Source organism: Talpa occidentalis, unplaced genomic scaffold, assembly GCF_014898055.3.
Source record: "Talpa occidentalis isolate TD23 unplaced genomic scaffold, MPIMG_talOcc4v2.1 talOcc4.15, whole genome shotgun sequence".
Classification (NCBI taxonomy): Eukaryota; Metazoa; Chordata; class Mammalia; order Eulipotyphla; family Talpidae; genus Talpa; species Talpa occidentalis.
In genome coordinates, this window is record NW_023601543.1 from 28,722,471 (window position 1) to 28,735,359 (window position 12,889).

Consider the following 12,889-nt stretch of genomic DNA (forward strand, 5'->3'; position numbering starts at 1 on the left):
AACAGTCTGGAGTTTGAGACATCTGAGAACGAGGTGAGGAAGATTCTGGAAGAGAGAACAGTATGGAAAACAACAACGACTGCCATTCATTACGACCTTGCTAGACACCAGGCACTGTCCACGTGTTACCTCACTCCAGCCCCGCAACAACCCACCAGTAGGCCATATTATTGCCATTTTGCAGATTGGGAAACTGAGATTTGGGGAGGATCACTAAGCAGCTTCAGGGCACACACTGGATCTGCACTGTGGGAGAACCACAATGGCAGCCCAGGTCTGACCTGACTTCAGAGCCAATTTCCTACACCATTTCTGCCAACGACCTGTGGTTGGCAGCTGCCCAGGAGGCAATAAGCTGACCCCGTGGGAGGAATCAGCAGACTGTTCCTCTGAGGTGAACTGAGGGTTAGCCCAGTGCTATCTGTCAGAATAGACTCCCTCCTTGAAGCCACCACATCGGAGGGGACGTGCTGGAGACCCCAGCCCTGATCTGACTTCCTACATGCCTCTAAGTCTACCTTCCCAGAGGACAGTCACCCCACAAGGCCTGACATGCCTGTTAACATCACTCACCACCAGACAGAAGCCCTCAGTCCTCTGATCATCCCTCAGAGCCCATCCCAACAGTGGTCTGTTCATACCCCAATGCCACCCTTCTCTTCCTTTCAAACCCTGCCGCTGTGCCCTGTGGAACCCCCAGTCAATAGCAAACTCCCCTATCTCCCTTAATATTGACATATCGTCTGAAAGTGCCCTTCATCTTATTTCCCAGTGGAGGCCTGGTTTATTCCTTGAGGATATTAATTGCCCACCAGTCCTCTCGAGTGGAAGCTGGTTTTATTTTCCCTCTCAAATCTCACGACCTTCAGGGCCTGCAGGTGGAGTAGGCGGCCGCCTGGCTTGCCAACTCTGCCTCCAGGCCGTTCCTCCTCCTTCCTTCTGCAAAAAATCCTGCTCCTCTGAGGACATGCCTGCCGCCCACATCTCTGACTTTCTCCCTCCTCATTGTTATCTTTGACTTCCTGGGTAAGCGCCCAGTCTGACCGAGGACTTTAGTTTCCACTCTTTTTTTATTGTGGTGAAACATACATAACGTAAAAATGGACCATTTTTATGGCTCAGTGGCCTTAAATGTATCCACTTGTTCTGCAACCATCCTCACCATCCGTCTCCAGAACTTCTCATCACCCCAAACTGTAACTCTGGACCACTGAAGACCAACTCCCCACTCCCACATCCCCCTAGTCCTGAGCAATGATTTTTTTTTTTTTTTTGCCTCTGTCTCTATGAATCTGACTCTTCTAGAAACCTCATATTGGTAGAATCATGTAATATTTGTCCTTTTCTGACTGGCCTCCTTCACATAGCATTAATGTCATCAAGGTTCATCCATGTTAAAGATGTGTCAGAATTTTCTTCCTTTTGACATCCGAATAATATTCCATTGTGTATGTGTATGAAATTTTCCTCATCTGTCAACAGACACTTGTGTTTTTCTACCTCTTGACTGTTGTGAATAATGTTGCTATGAACGCGGGTGTAAAATATCTATGGGAGTCCCTGCTTTCAATTCTTTCATGTCTAACCCCAGAAGTGGGATGGCTGGATCACATAGGAATTCTAGGCGTAATTTTTTGAGGAGCCGCTATACCATTTTCCACAGTGACAGCACCATTTTTCACTAGGGTTGTTATGTCTCCACCTCTTTGCCAACACTTGTTATTATTTCTTATTATAAGAAATATTTTCTATTATTTTCATATCAGCCGTTCTATTGGGTGTGCCTGCTCCAGTTCTTGATCTCGTCAATGGTGAATTTGGCATCCACCTGGTGAGAGGGGGCCTCCAACAACAACTTCCACGCTTTGCTCAGCCACTCACTCCATTGCCACCCCTAGACTTTGGGTCGTCATCTAGCAGCAGATGTTGCCGCACCTCCCCAGTCTCCTTCGCTGTCAGCCCGCACTCTGCTATCCCACCTATCCTGATGCTTCACTTCCGCATGGACTCCAGGGCTGACCCGACAAGGATTCAAGGAATGCAGGAATAATAGGAATGCATCTTGAGCACCTAGTCACATCCCACTTCCTATGTCCTTTCCCTGGAAATCTGTCTTTATTCTACGAAGAGTCCATTCTTCATCCTTGGGTCTCAGCTTAAATGTTACTTCCTCAGAGAGGCCTTCCCCCTAATTATTCATTTTTTTTATACTCTCCTTCAAGCACCTCCTTATCTTAATCTCCCTTCATGTCTCGATTAGAGCACCGGGTCTATCACTAGGTTCATTTTCCTGCAGACACCTTCAATTCCCTACCTTTCTCTCCCTTTGTTACACTTGCTTCGCAAAATCTTACAACTTGATGAACTCTCACACACACACACACACACACACACACACATTCTCCATGTCAGTATTTGAGTAGCTGAAGGCAGCTGGAGAAAAACCACACCATTGGGTAGATGACTTTCACTTTAAATTCAATCACAAACCTGGTATGGGTTTTCAACAGAACCACTTTCTCACATCTCACTCATGAAAATGACTATTTCATAGCTCTCCCCTCCATTTTCCTCACCTTCTCATTTGCCCCAGCAAGTTTCAGCTGATGACCTTATCCCATATGTTACCGAGAAAGCAGAAGCCATCAAATGAAAACTCCCTCATCTTACCATCAAATCTACACACCATCCTGTCTGCATCTGTATCCATGAGTTCTCTTATCCTCCTATTAAAATGGAGGATGTTTCTTTTCTTCTATCAATGGTAGATCTCTTTGTTTATGCTTGAGTACCTGTCGTCTCTTTGAGGTTTTTGCTGCTTTGGGCATTCACTTTCCTCCCTAAATCTTTCATCTGTACACCTCTCCAGAATTGTGCTAGCATGCTGATAGAAATCATCTATCATTAAGAAAGCAAACAGAAACCACTTCTTTCTCCACAATCCCTTCACATTGTCCTCATTTCCTGCTCCCCTTCCACAGCAAAAACGTTCAAGAGTTTCCTACACAATATTGTCTCCACTTCATCTCCAACTTGCTCCTCAATCCATTATACTCTGGCTCCCTTATCTGCCAGTCCAGAGGTGCTCTTGTTAAGATCACCAAAGGCCTTCCAGGTCGTCTCTCAGTCCTCATCTTACTCGACCCCTTACTTCCCAGCTTTGTGCCTAGTTGAACTCTCCCTTCTTCCTGAAATGCTCTCTTTTCTTAGCTGCTATGATTCTCTTCTTAGTCTCCAGTGAACTCTCTGCTTTTTCTTAGTCCCATTTGTGGACTTTTCTTCTTCTATTTAGTCACTAGGTACAGCATTTCTTCCCAACTTAGCCTCTACTCTCTTTCCCAAGGTGATCTCATCAGTCCCCTGGCTTTCCATACACATCTGTATGCAGACAGCTCCCAAATCTGCATTCTATCCTCATCTCTCTGAGAGCTCCCAATTCTCCTCTCCAACTCTCTACTCTGAAGGCTCCACTTTTATGTCTTACAGGAATCTCAAAAGTAACATGTCCGAAGCTGAACTCTTGATTTCTTCCTGTTCACATTTAGGCCTCCCTCTGCCTACCTCATTTCACTTGATCTGAGCCAAAAGGCCGAGAAGAGATGCCTACCTCATTTCAGAACGTGGCACCCACATCGTTTCAATGACTCAAGCCAGAAACCTCAGAGTCATTCTTGAGTCTGTCTGTCCCTTTCCCTTATCCTCACCTTCAGAATCGGGCCAACTCTTTCCATCTCCACAGCTGTCACCCAGTTTAAGCCATCACCATCTCTCTCCCAGATTGCTCTGTGCTGGTCTCCCTGTAGCCACTGCTGCCCCCTTCAAGTCTGACTCTACAGATCTTGCGGAAGTGCGAATCAGATCTTATCACTCCTCCGCTTAAAACCCTGAAGGTATTTCCAACTGCATGTAAATAACACCTAAATGTTTTTTCACAGCCTACAAGGTCCTGTGTGGCTCTCCAGCCCTCCCTGACAAACCCTTTTCATGCTACTCTTACTCTGCCCTAGTATAGCCTGGCCTCACTGGCCTTTCGGTTTCTGATCATCTCAAGTTCAATTCAACCTCAAGGCCTCCCCACCTGATTGTCTTCATTTCTGGAAACCTCTTTCCTAATTCTTCACATGGCTGATCTTTCATTCTTCAAGTCGCCATTTGAATGTTACCTCCTCAGAGAGGATAACTCTGCTTGTTATCCCTTTTACTGAAACCTGTTTGTTTCCTTCATGAGATTTGTCAGCATCTGCAATTATAGATGCATTTATATGATTATTTGTCTGTAACAATATATCCCGTAAGTAATGTAATCCCACAACAATAGAAATTCTATCTCTTTTGTTTTCTCCATCTCCTAGTATGGTACCTGCATATAGTAGGTGCTTAATAGATATTTTTTAAATGGATCGATGGATGTGTAGATAGGTGTGATTTTGAAGATACAGATGAGGATCCTCTGGCTGTTCCATATATTTCATTATCAAATAGCTATTGGTTCTGTCTACGTATGGGAAAGTTGGGTTGCTAATGGGGAGTCTAGACCATGGGAGAAACCCTTCAACATCTCTGGCCAAAGTTAAAGTTAGGGAGAGAAAGAAAAGGAAGAGTACAAGGAGGGGGTCAATCTAAGAAGAAACAGGAGTCAGCATGGCCCCATTCCTTTTGAGGATGCCGGGGTAGGGAAGTCTAATGGTGATTCCTTCTTAGGGAAGGAATATTTCTTCAAAGGAAAAATAAGTTTCCTTTCAGAACAGCTGGAGGCTAAGTTGGGGGGTGGGAGACTGGGAGGGATAACTCTGTATAGTCCTTTCTACTCCTAAGAGTCTCTGGGTAAACAATCTGGTTGCTTTCCTAGGATTGCCTCCTTTTTTTCCCTCCAAGTCTTTAAGGCCCTGCAACTTCCTCTTCCACTGAGCTTGGACAAGCATCTTCTGGAAAACCTGTTGGTGTCTGGATTCCTTTTCTAGTTTCCAAACAGTTACTTTCCTCCAGTGGGCTGGAATGGAAACACCTATCACCTGTTCTAGCAGGTCAAGAGGGAGCAGTTAGAGAGACCAGGGCCGCCATTTTTCCTTTCACAAATACCTGGGAGCCTAGAGTCACCTCAGAAAACACCAACCCCAGTGTTTCTGAGAGGACACTGCAAAGAATCCTCTCACAAACCCCCCACCGCTCCCTACTTCTCCCTCCAGAGGCTACACATCCAGTAGACTCAGACATGTTGTCTAATAGGCCCAGACACGCACTTAAACTCTCCCTGCTGGGGAGGTGACAGATGTGAGGGCTGTGCCAGATGTGAGGCTGATGCCATATGGCACTGTGGGTCATAAGGTCTGAAGCTGCTGCCACTGAGCTGTGGCGGAGTTAGTGGGGAGATCCTTGTATTTTAGCCCCCACTCACCTGTCACTGGCAAAGGCAGTGAGGGGGAACTAGAGCTATGAAATATTCACGGGAGCTTGAAGGAGCTGTCATGTCACTCCAATGAGCCCTGGGCACCCCAGCCCCCACCTTCCATGTACCACACCTAATATTTCTGAGGAAGGCAGAGACAGAGATTGACTGATGAGGAATAGAGGGGAAGACAGCTGAGCAGAAAGGGGGCCAGACAGCAGGAGGGAGGGATAAGGAGAGGCAGAGAAAAACAGAAGTGCAGAAATGAGATGAGAGGAGGGCCTCGGTGGCAGTGAAGGAGAAAGCACAGTCATGGGCAAGGCAGGCCCTCCAGAGAACATGTGCCTGCCACCTCTGGTTTGCATTACTTTTTAGAGGCCCACTCCAGAGCTGCCTGCTCTCCCAGTGCCCTTGAGCTTCCCCCAGCTTTACCCCAGGGCTCCTGCTACTGTGAAAGGGCCACCTGATAATGAGAGTCTCCTGGTATTGGACTTTGGGTGATCAAGCTTTTCCTGGAGGGCCACTGCTATTAAAATGCCATGCTGACAGGAAATGGCACCTCTCCATTCCACAGATGGGCAAATCTGACACGGCCTAAGGAAGAGACCCAGGACACTGACCTGATGTGGGCCAATTCCTCAGCCACCGCAGGCTGTATTATTCTCGTGAAAGAGATTGAGATCAAGGGGAGAAAATAGGAAGGGGAGAGGATTCCAGAAGGTGGGAGGGAATGGTCATGATGGGAAAAGTGGAGTTGGCAGGGAAGGGAGCAGCAGGCCTGAATTCGTCCCCTCAGTGAACACATCTCTCTGAGGCCAGGCTGGGCTGCAGAGCTCTGGCACAGAATGAGAATCCAAGAGAGGGTCCCTGGCCATAGAGATCTCTCTGCTCTTGGCTCCTAGCCTCTTGTCTGCCAAGGGCTGAACTGTAAACAAGGCTTGGAGGCCAGATAGGGGGAGCAGGTGTGGGCAGGAGCGGCTGGGAACATCCCAATAAGTAGCTGCCTCCAGCAGCCAAAGATCCAGGGCTCAAAGAGTACCCCTCTGGGGGGCAGGTGCTTGGCAGGTGCCCACAGCACAGGGCTCCCAGAAGAGCCTCCCGAAAGCAAAGGAGAGCCTACTTGGCTGGCTGGCTGGCTGTGCCGTCTCCCTCCTCTCTGTGAGGTCACCGGACATTGATGGTCTGGGCCACCAGCCTAAGATGTCCCTAACCCCTAACTCTGGTCAAACAGCCAGAGATCTCAGAATTGGCAAGGACCCCTGGAAGTTATACACTTCACCCTTGTCCACCCCCTGCGGATTTCTGGAAGCAGCAGGGAGAGAGGCTTCTAGAGGAAGACTGCAGCTGGGTACTACAGGAGGGGGCCAGGTTTGGGCAAGGAGAGAGGGAGGGCATGGAGAACAGGCTCAGAGACAGAAGGGAGCAGGGGGTATTGGCAGGAGGCCTGAAGACCACAGCCTGAGTAGAGGAGGGGCTGCTGGGAAAAGACGAGCCTAGCAATAAGAAGCTGGAGCCTACCCAGGTAGACAGTGAGTAAACCTTGCCATCCTTCCTCCCTCCCCTACTCCTTCATGTCCAGTTCTGCTGGGGTATAAAGCCCTCTCCCCAGTGCCCCCTTGGGGACTTTGTGAGAGAGGCAGTCCAGTCTAGCTGTAGCTGGACTGAGAAAAGCATATCTATCTGGCTGCTTTGCCTAGATGCCATCTGCCCCTGTGAGGCTGAGATGATGCAGGTGGTATATGAAGCCCAGGCACCATGCCCGGCAGGCGCCAGGCTGACCTCCTGTAAGGGAGCAAACAGGAGCAACCTCTGGCTTCTCCCTCTGTGTGCCATCTCCAATCTGTCCATCCAGGAGCACGGGGTGGGGGCAGGGCCGAAATCAGGCCAAGAAGCAACTCAAAAAAGAGGTTATGTGAGCAGAGGCCTGGCAAACTCGGGTCATGCCGTCTGGAGACATCCAGAAGATGCCAACTACAGCTTCAGGACAACGAGACACCTTTTAGTCTCCCTAACTGCCTCTTCCGACTGAGAAAGAGGAAGGAATTATAAGGTCTTTCCTAAAGAAAGGGAAAGATCCTATGGGATCAGAAAAAGAGAGGGGGTTGGTGAACCATCCATCTAAAAATATGGTGGTACTTGGGGGAGAGGGGTGAACTACCCCCTGTCCGTTTCCTGGAGGTGAATGGCAGGAAAATTGCAAAGCTTAGGGGGCCCTTGCACTTGTCTTTGGGTGGGGGTGGAGAGGAGACTGCACTCTATTCTGCCACCAGGGTTGGGGAAGACTGAATCCTCAGGAATCCTAAGAACCCATAGGCTCTGTACTGGGCAACACAGATTCACCAGGGGACCTCAGATTTGACTCACGGAGGTAGAAAGGCAAACCCGTGCATTGTAGAAAGAACCAAAAAGGGTGAGGAAAAATGATTTTGGAGGGGGCCTAACCCTCCATTACCCAGAATGTTCTATTAATCAAAAAAGCCCTTTGGCAAGCATTTAGGTTTTGGCATTACAGAGTGCATTTGTAGTTTTTTCAGTGACGAAGATCCATAGTTGGGACTCTGCAGAATATTACTGCAGAATAATGCAAGCTCTGCTCCCACGTCCCTTCTTATAAGGGGGCTATAGTGGAGACCCTGGCTGAGAGTCAGAGGCTCCCTCTGCCAGCTTTTAGATAACATGCACTTATGCATTCATTCATACATGCAAGCAAAATTCACTGGGCACCTACTATGCCCGGTCCAGTGCTGGGTACTGGGGATTGATTAGGCACAGGCGGTCCCTTTAGGCAGATTGCAGTCTGAGGTGGGGACAGGCATGTAAGCAAATATAAAACCATGGCGTGACAAGGGGCAGCAGAAGATACTATGGGGACACAGAGGAGGGTCTGTTCCCCACTCCCCACGAATCCCAGAAGATCCCCCTATCTGAACAGTGAAGGTGAATAGGATTTCAGCAGATGAACAAGACAGAGAAGGGCATTCCAGGAAAGGAATGTCAAATCACAGCAAATGAATAATAAGGAAGATTCAGTAAAGAGGAAAACCTCTAGATATTTAAGTCACTGCAATTAAGTGAAGAAATCAGAACAAATTCAGGCAAAACTGAAGGGAATCTTTAATCTCTGGTGGCAGAAATGAGAAGACTACTTCTGAAAATATGTAGTACACTCAGAAGAGGCCAGAGAGACAAATAGGGACACAGCCCAGCATTGGGGTTACCAGCCAAGTGTCCTATGTACTACCCCAAAGCTACACATGGAAGGCCCCTCCTTCCGATGCACAGAGGCAGAAAGGGTGGACCGTCAGCAGCTGCACTGAGATACAGCCACAGCAATGGAGACTGCAGTCACGAGGCTCACTTGCCCCTTTACGACCACATCGAAGATGGTCCCTGGGAGACCAGCTCTGTGAATGGGCCAGGGTCAGCGATTGGAAGTTAAAGCAACTGCACTGTAGGACCAGATGTGATACACATCTGGGATATGTGGCCACATTCAGTTCAGGTCACAGGGGCCATCTTAGGGGAAGGAGGGACAAGTATTGATAGGCACAGAGATATTATACCCAAGTATCAAATATGGGCTGCGGAAGCCTTGGCCAAGAAACAAGCTCATTCTCCCTTCCCAGGAGGTAGGAAGATGGCTTTGCTGAGCAAGGCCAGTAAGGCTCTAAAAACTTTTTAGAAAAATAATTCCTAAGAGAGGTACTCAGATTGAGCCATAACGTCGAATTAACAACTTCAAGCCAGCAGACCAGACACTTGTCTAATTAATAAAACTTATAAAGCAGAACAACTTATTGATGTTACAGGCATGGCATTTAGTACAACAAAACCCAGCTCCATGCAGGGCGCTCCAAGTTCACTAGGAGGCCCTTTTCCTGCCAACCAGCACAATCCCTTTCATGCAAAGAAGGGGCTGCGGAAAGGAGAGGACAGGGCAGAGCGCTGGGCAACTGACCTGGGAGGAGAAGGGACAGCTCCAGGAGCCTGGCAGGGGAAGGCAATGGGAGAAGCTCTGTCTCTGGCACAAATTTGCCAAAGATTAGTTCCAACCTGTGCTTTGGAGGCAATGGATCTGGAATGCCAACTCCGGCAAGTGACTTAACCTTGTGAACTTCAGTTCCTACACGGATAGTACCTATTTCAAAGTACTTGCATGAAGAGTAAATGTATACATAAAGTGTTGGCAAAAAGTAAGTGCTCCATCAGTAATAGCTATTAGTAATTATTGTTGTTATTTTTAGCCACCTACTAATAGGATCTGCGGTCCTGTTATAGCCCACTTGGTTTGCCTTTCTCTACAGAAAGTAATGGGGGTGATTTGAAAACTAATTCAAATCTCTTTAGACCTTGGGCCCTGACTTCAGATCAGCACAACAAATAAGCTTTGCTGTGAGGAAAACCAACACTATTTTACGACTTCATTAAAGCCAACTTCTCATCAAATTTGTAGTGGTTAACAGTGTGGGTACTGAAGTAAGACTGGGTGAGAATTCCAGCTCTGAATTTCCCTAGCTGTGGGACCTTGGGCTTGTCCACCTCTCTGTGCCTCGATTACCTCTTCTGTGAAATGGGGATAATATTAGTATTTACCTCATAAAGTTGCTGTGAAGGTTAAGTAAGATAATACATGTAAAAGCACTTTATGGCTGTGCTTGGCACATGAAAAATGCAGAATGTGGGCTACTGTCCTTACCTCTAAAGGGCTTGGCACAATGCTAGGCACAGAGCAACAGCAGCTACTATGCTCATCAGAGCAGAAGGGAGATCTGTGCCTTCTCTGGGAGGGGGCCTGAGTGGCTAGCCTTGATGATCGCAGAATCCCCTCCTGAATTTTTTTTTACACAGCTCATAAGAAGCAATGGGTAGGTGCCGCAACTCCCACTTGCCAAGGTTTCTACAGGTAAGGCACCACCTGGTAGGGCAGGCTTGGGCCCAGCGATGCTGTGCGAATGCCTAGGCCCGGCAAGGGCAGGCCTGCTGGGGTGCAGGGCCTTGGGGAAACCAAGGCGCTGGAGAAAAGGCACCTAGAAACCCCGCGCTTGCATTTTGTGACCTGGGGCGCCCCCAGACTGCGCTTGCTACAGAACTTGGAAACCGGCAAGCCCCGGTCGTCTGGTGGGGAGGGTGGCCCTGAGCCCCCCCCCCCCCCCCCCCCCCCCCCGAGGGATTGTCCCGCGGTGGTTGCTACCCGGATTCTCGCTCTCTCCGCTTCTTCTCTCCCTCCCCCACCACCTCCAGCCCGAAAACTTCCCGCTCAGCCGCCACTTCTCCACCGTGTCCCAACCCCCAGCCCGGTGCATCTTGCTTTCCAATTTCCTCACAGGTGCCGAGAAGGGGGTCCACAGGCAGCACGATGCCCGAACGTCTCCAGGGGGTTGGGGTGGGGGGCGGGTTTCGGATGCCGGCATGCCAACTCCATCCATCGACTGCGGGCACCCGAGCGGGCGCGCACCCGGGACCGGGGGCCCATGCCAGAGCCACTCCGAGTCATTGTGAGGGCTGCCAAGGACCCTAGTACTGGGCTGCCGACTTCCCCACCCACCCAAGACATCAGCTTCAAAGGCCAGGCACCCGATTTCTGGCCCTTGCCCAGGCGAGCCGGCTGCACCCAGCGTGGTACTTACTGTCGTGGACCTCGCCTGGCCGGGGCAGGGCGGCTGTCCGGCCCGGGCAACCTCTCGCCTTCTCCTCGCGCTGCCTCCGGCTGTGCCCAGCACCGACGGTAGCGGCAGCAGCAGCGGCGTCCGTAGGAAGAGAGAGATCACGCCTGCCTTAGAAACCCAGCTCCTGCTGTGACCAGAATCTAAAGAAGGAGGCGACTGGCTCGGCCCCAGAGCCGCGGCTGAGGTGGCGAACTAGCTAGTGAGCAGCTGGTAAACACGGCGTCTGCTGCTTCCAGCGCTCCGAGGAGCCCTCCCTCCCCTGCCCTGCCCCTCCCCCCCAGGCGGGGTCCTGGGGAGAGCGGGGGAGCCGGGAAAGGAGGCTGGAAGGACAGCTGCCGCGGGGCCAGCACTTCCTAAGTGCGGCCACTGTGCTTTAATATCTATTTCCTCAATCCAGCTTCCTCCCCATTGTACAGAAAAGAAAACCGAGGCGCAGAGGAGCAAGCAAACAACCCCCCATACACAAGCTAGTATTAAGCAGCAGCAGGGCCAAGATTCCAGACCAGAGGGGTCTCAAGAACGCTGCTGCCTGCCTGGAAGCCACTTCATGACACTGCAGTCTACCTCCTGTTCCCTCACTGTGTGAGTGGGCTAAGGGACCACGGCAACTCTGGGTCAGCTTGCTGGTGGGGCTGGAGAGGTGGGGGTAGGGGCCTGGAAGGCAGGACCCAGTGCCAGGGGTGGTGGTCACTCCTCTTTAACTTAGTTTCCCTACTATGTGTCAACCTTGCAGAGACAGAAGAATATGAGGACAGAAGGGATATGAGGAGGAAGCCTCTGTCCAGGTGCCATCCACAGTCAGGTACCAAGCCTGTGAGATCCAGGTTATGTTAGAAGGATCAAAGGTGTGTGTGGTGGGGGCGGGGGTTGGTGGTGGTGGTGGTGCAGATATCCTAAAGGAGCAAGCACCCAGTGCCCTCAGAATCCCTCCCACAGCAAAACCTGGTGAGTCTCTGGTGGGAACATGGGGAGATGGGCTTGCAGCGAGCATGGGAAAGGTGTTGTTCCCCCCAGGACTGAGTCCCACTCCTTCTTGGTCCTGGTGTGAGGTGAGACCCCCACCACCTGTTCCGCTAAAGGTAGAGTAGAAGGCAGTCTTGGCTGGAGATTAAGCCCTGTGGCTTCTCTGTGGGTGCTTCCTTACTCTCCTGGTGTTGGCAGTGACACCTGTGAAATGGGAAAGATTTCTCACTCCTTCCTTCCTGGTCACAATGATGAAACAATACAGCATTGCTGCCCTTCTATTCTGATCATTAAAAAAAAAGAACAGTTTTGGAACTTGTATTCCTCCCTGCCTTGCCCTGGCTTATCCATTCATTTAGTGACTATTTATTAGCACCTGTCTACTATGTGTCCACACCGGCAAGGAAAAGCACACAGGGCTGGAAGTTAGGAAACACATTCGAAGTCCTCATTCATTGACTAAACAATTGTGTGATCCTGGCTGAGTCATGTCTCCTTTTGGGACCTCAGTTTTCTTATTGGTCAAACAGGGATCGGAACACCTCCCCATTCGACTTCGCTGGGGTGTTTGCGAGGCTCAGTGGAGATAATGGATGTGAAAGAGATTTGAAAAGTATAAAGCCACTAGACAAATGTCAGGGATTAGTCTGTCTCCAAGGTGGGAGGGGGCTGCTGGGAAGTAAAGCTTAAAAGAAATCCTGGCTGCCTCTCCCAAATTGATTGCACTGAATTCCATCTTCCCTGATTCACTGATCCCACACCTGGGCAGGAGCCTCTGCTCTGTGAAATATCGTCTGCCCTGAGCAGTGTCCATGGCACTTTGGGTTAGTGATGACCTGGCCTTAAGCCGGGAGATTGTTTAGGGGACTCGAAT

General features: G+C 49.9%; 1 protein-coding gene across 2 annotated transcripts in view; it reads right to left on the minus strand.

Moving 5' to 3' along the window:
* FRMPD3 (FERM and PDZ domain containing 3) overlaps positions 1-12,889 on the minus strand; it is a 126,860-nt gene that overhangs the window by 65,626 nt on the left and 48,345 nt on the right. The window contains exon 1 of one of the 2 annotated variants that reach the window (XM_054695618.1): positions 11,014-11,040. The exons of the other annotated variant lie outside the window; for it this stretch is intronic. The gene's annotated coding sequence lies outside the window, so the exon portion shown is untranslated. Of the gene's footprint in view, positions 1-11,013; positions 11,041-12,889 lie in introns of those variants that run through there. 2 annotated transcript variants of the gene reach the window in all.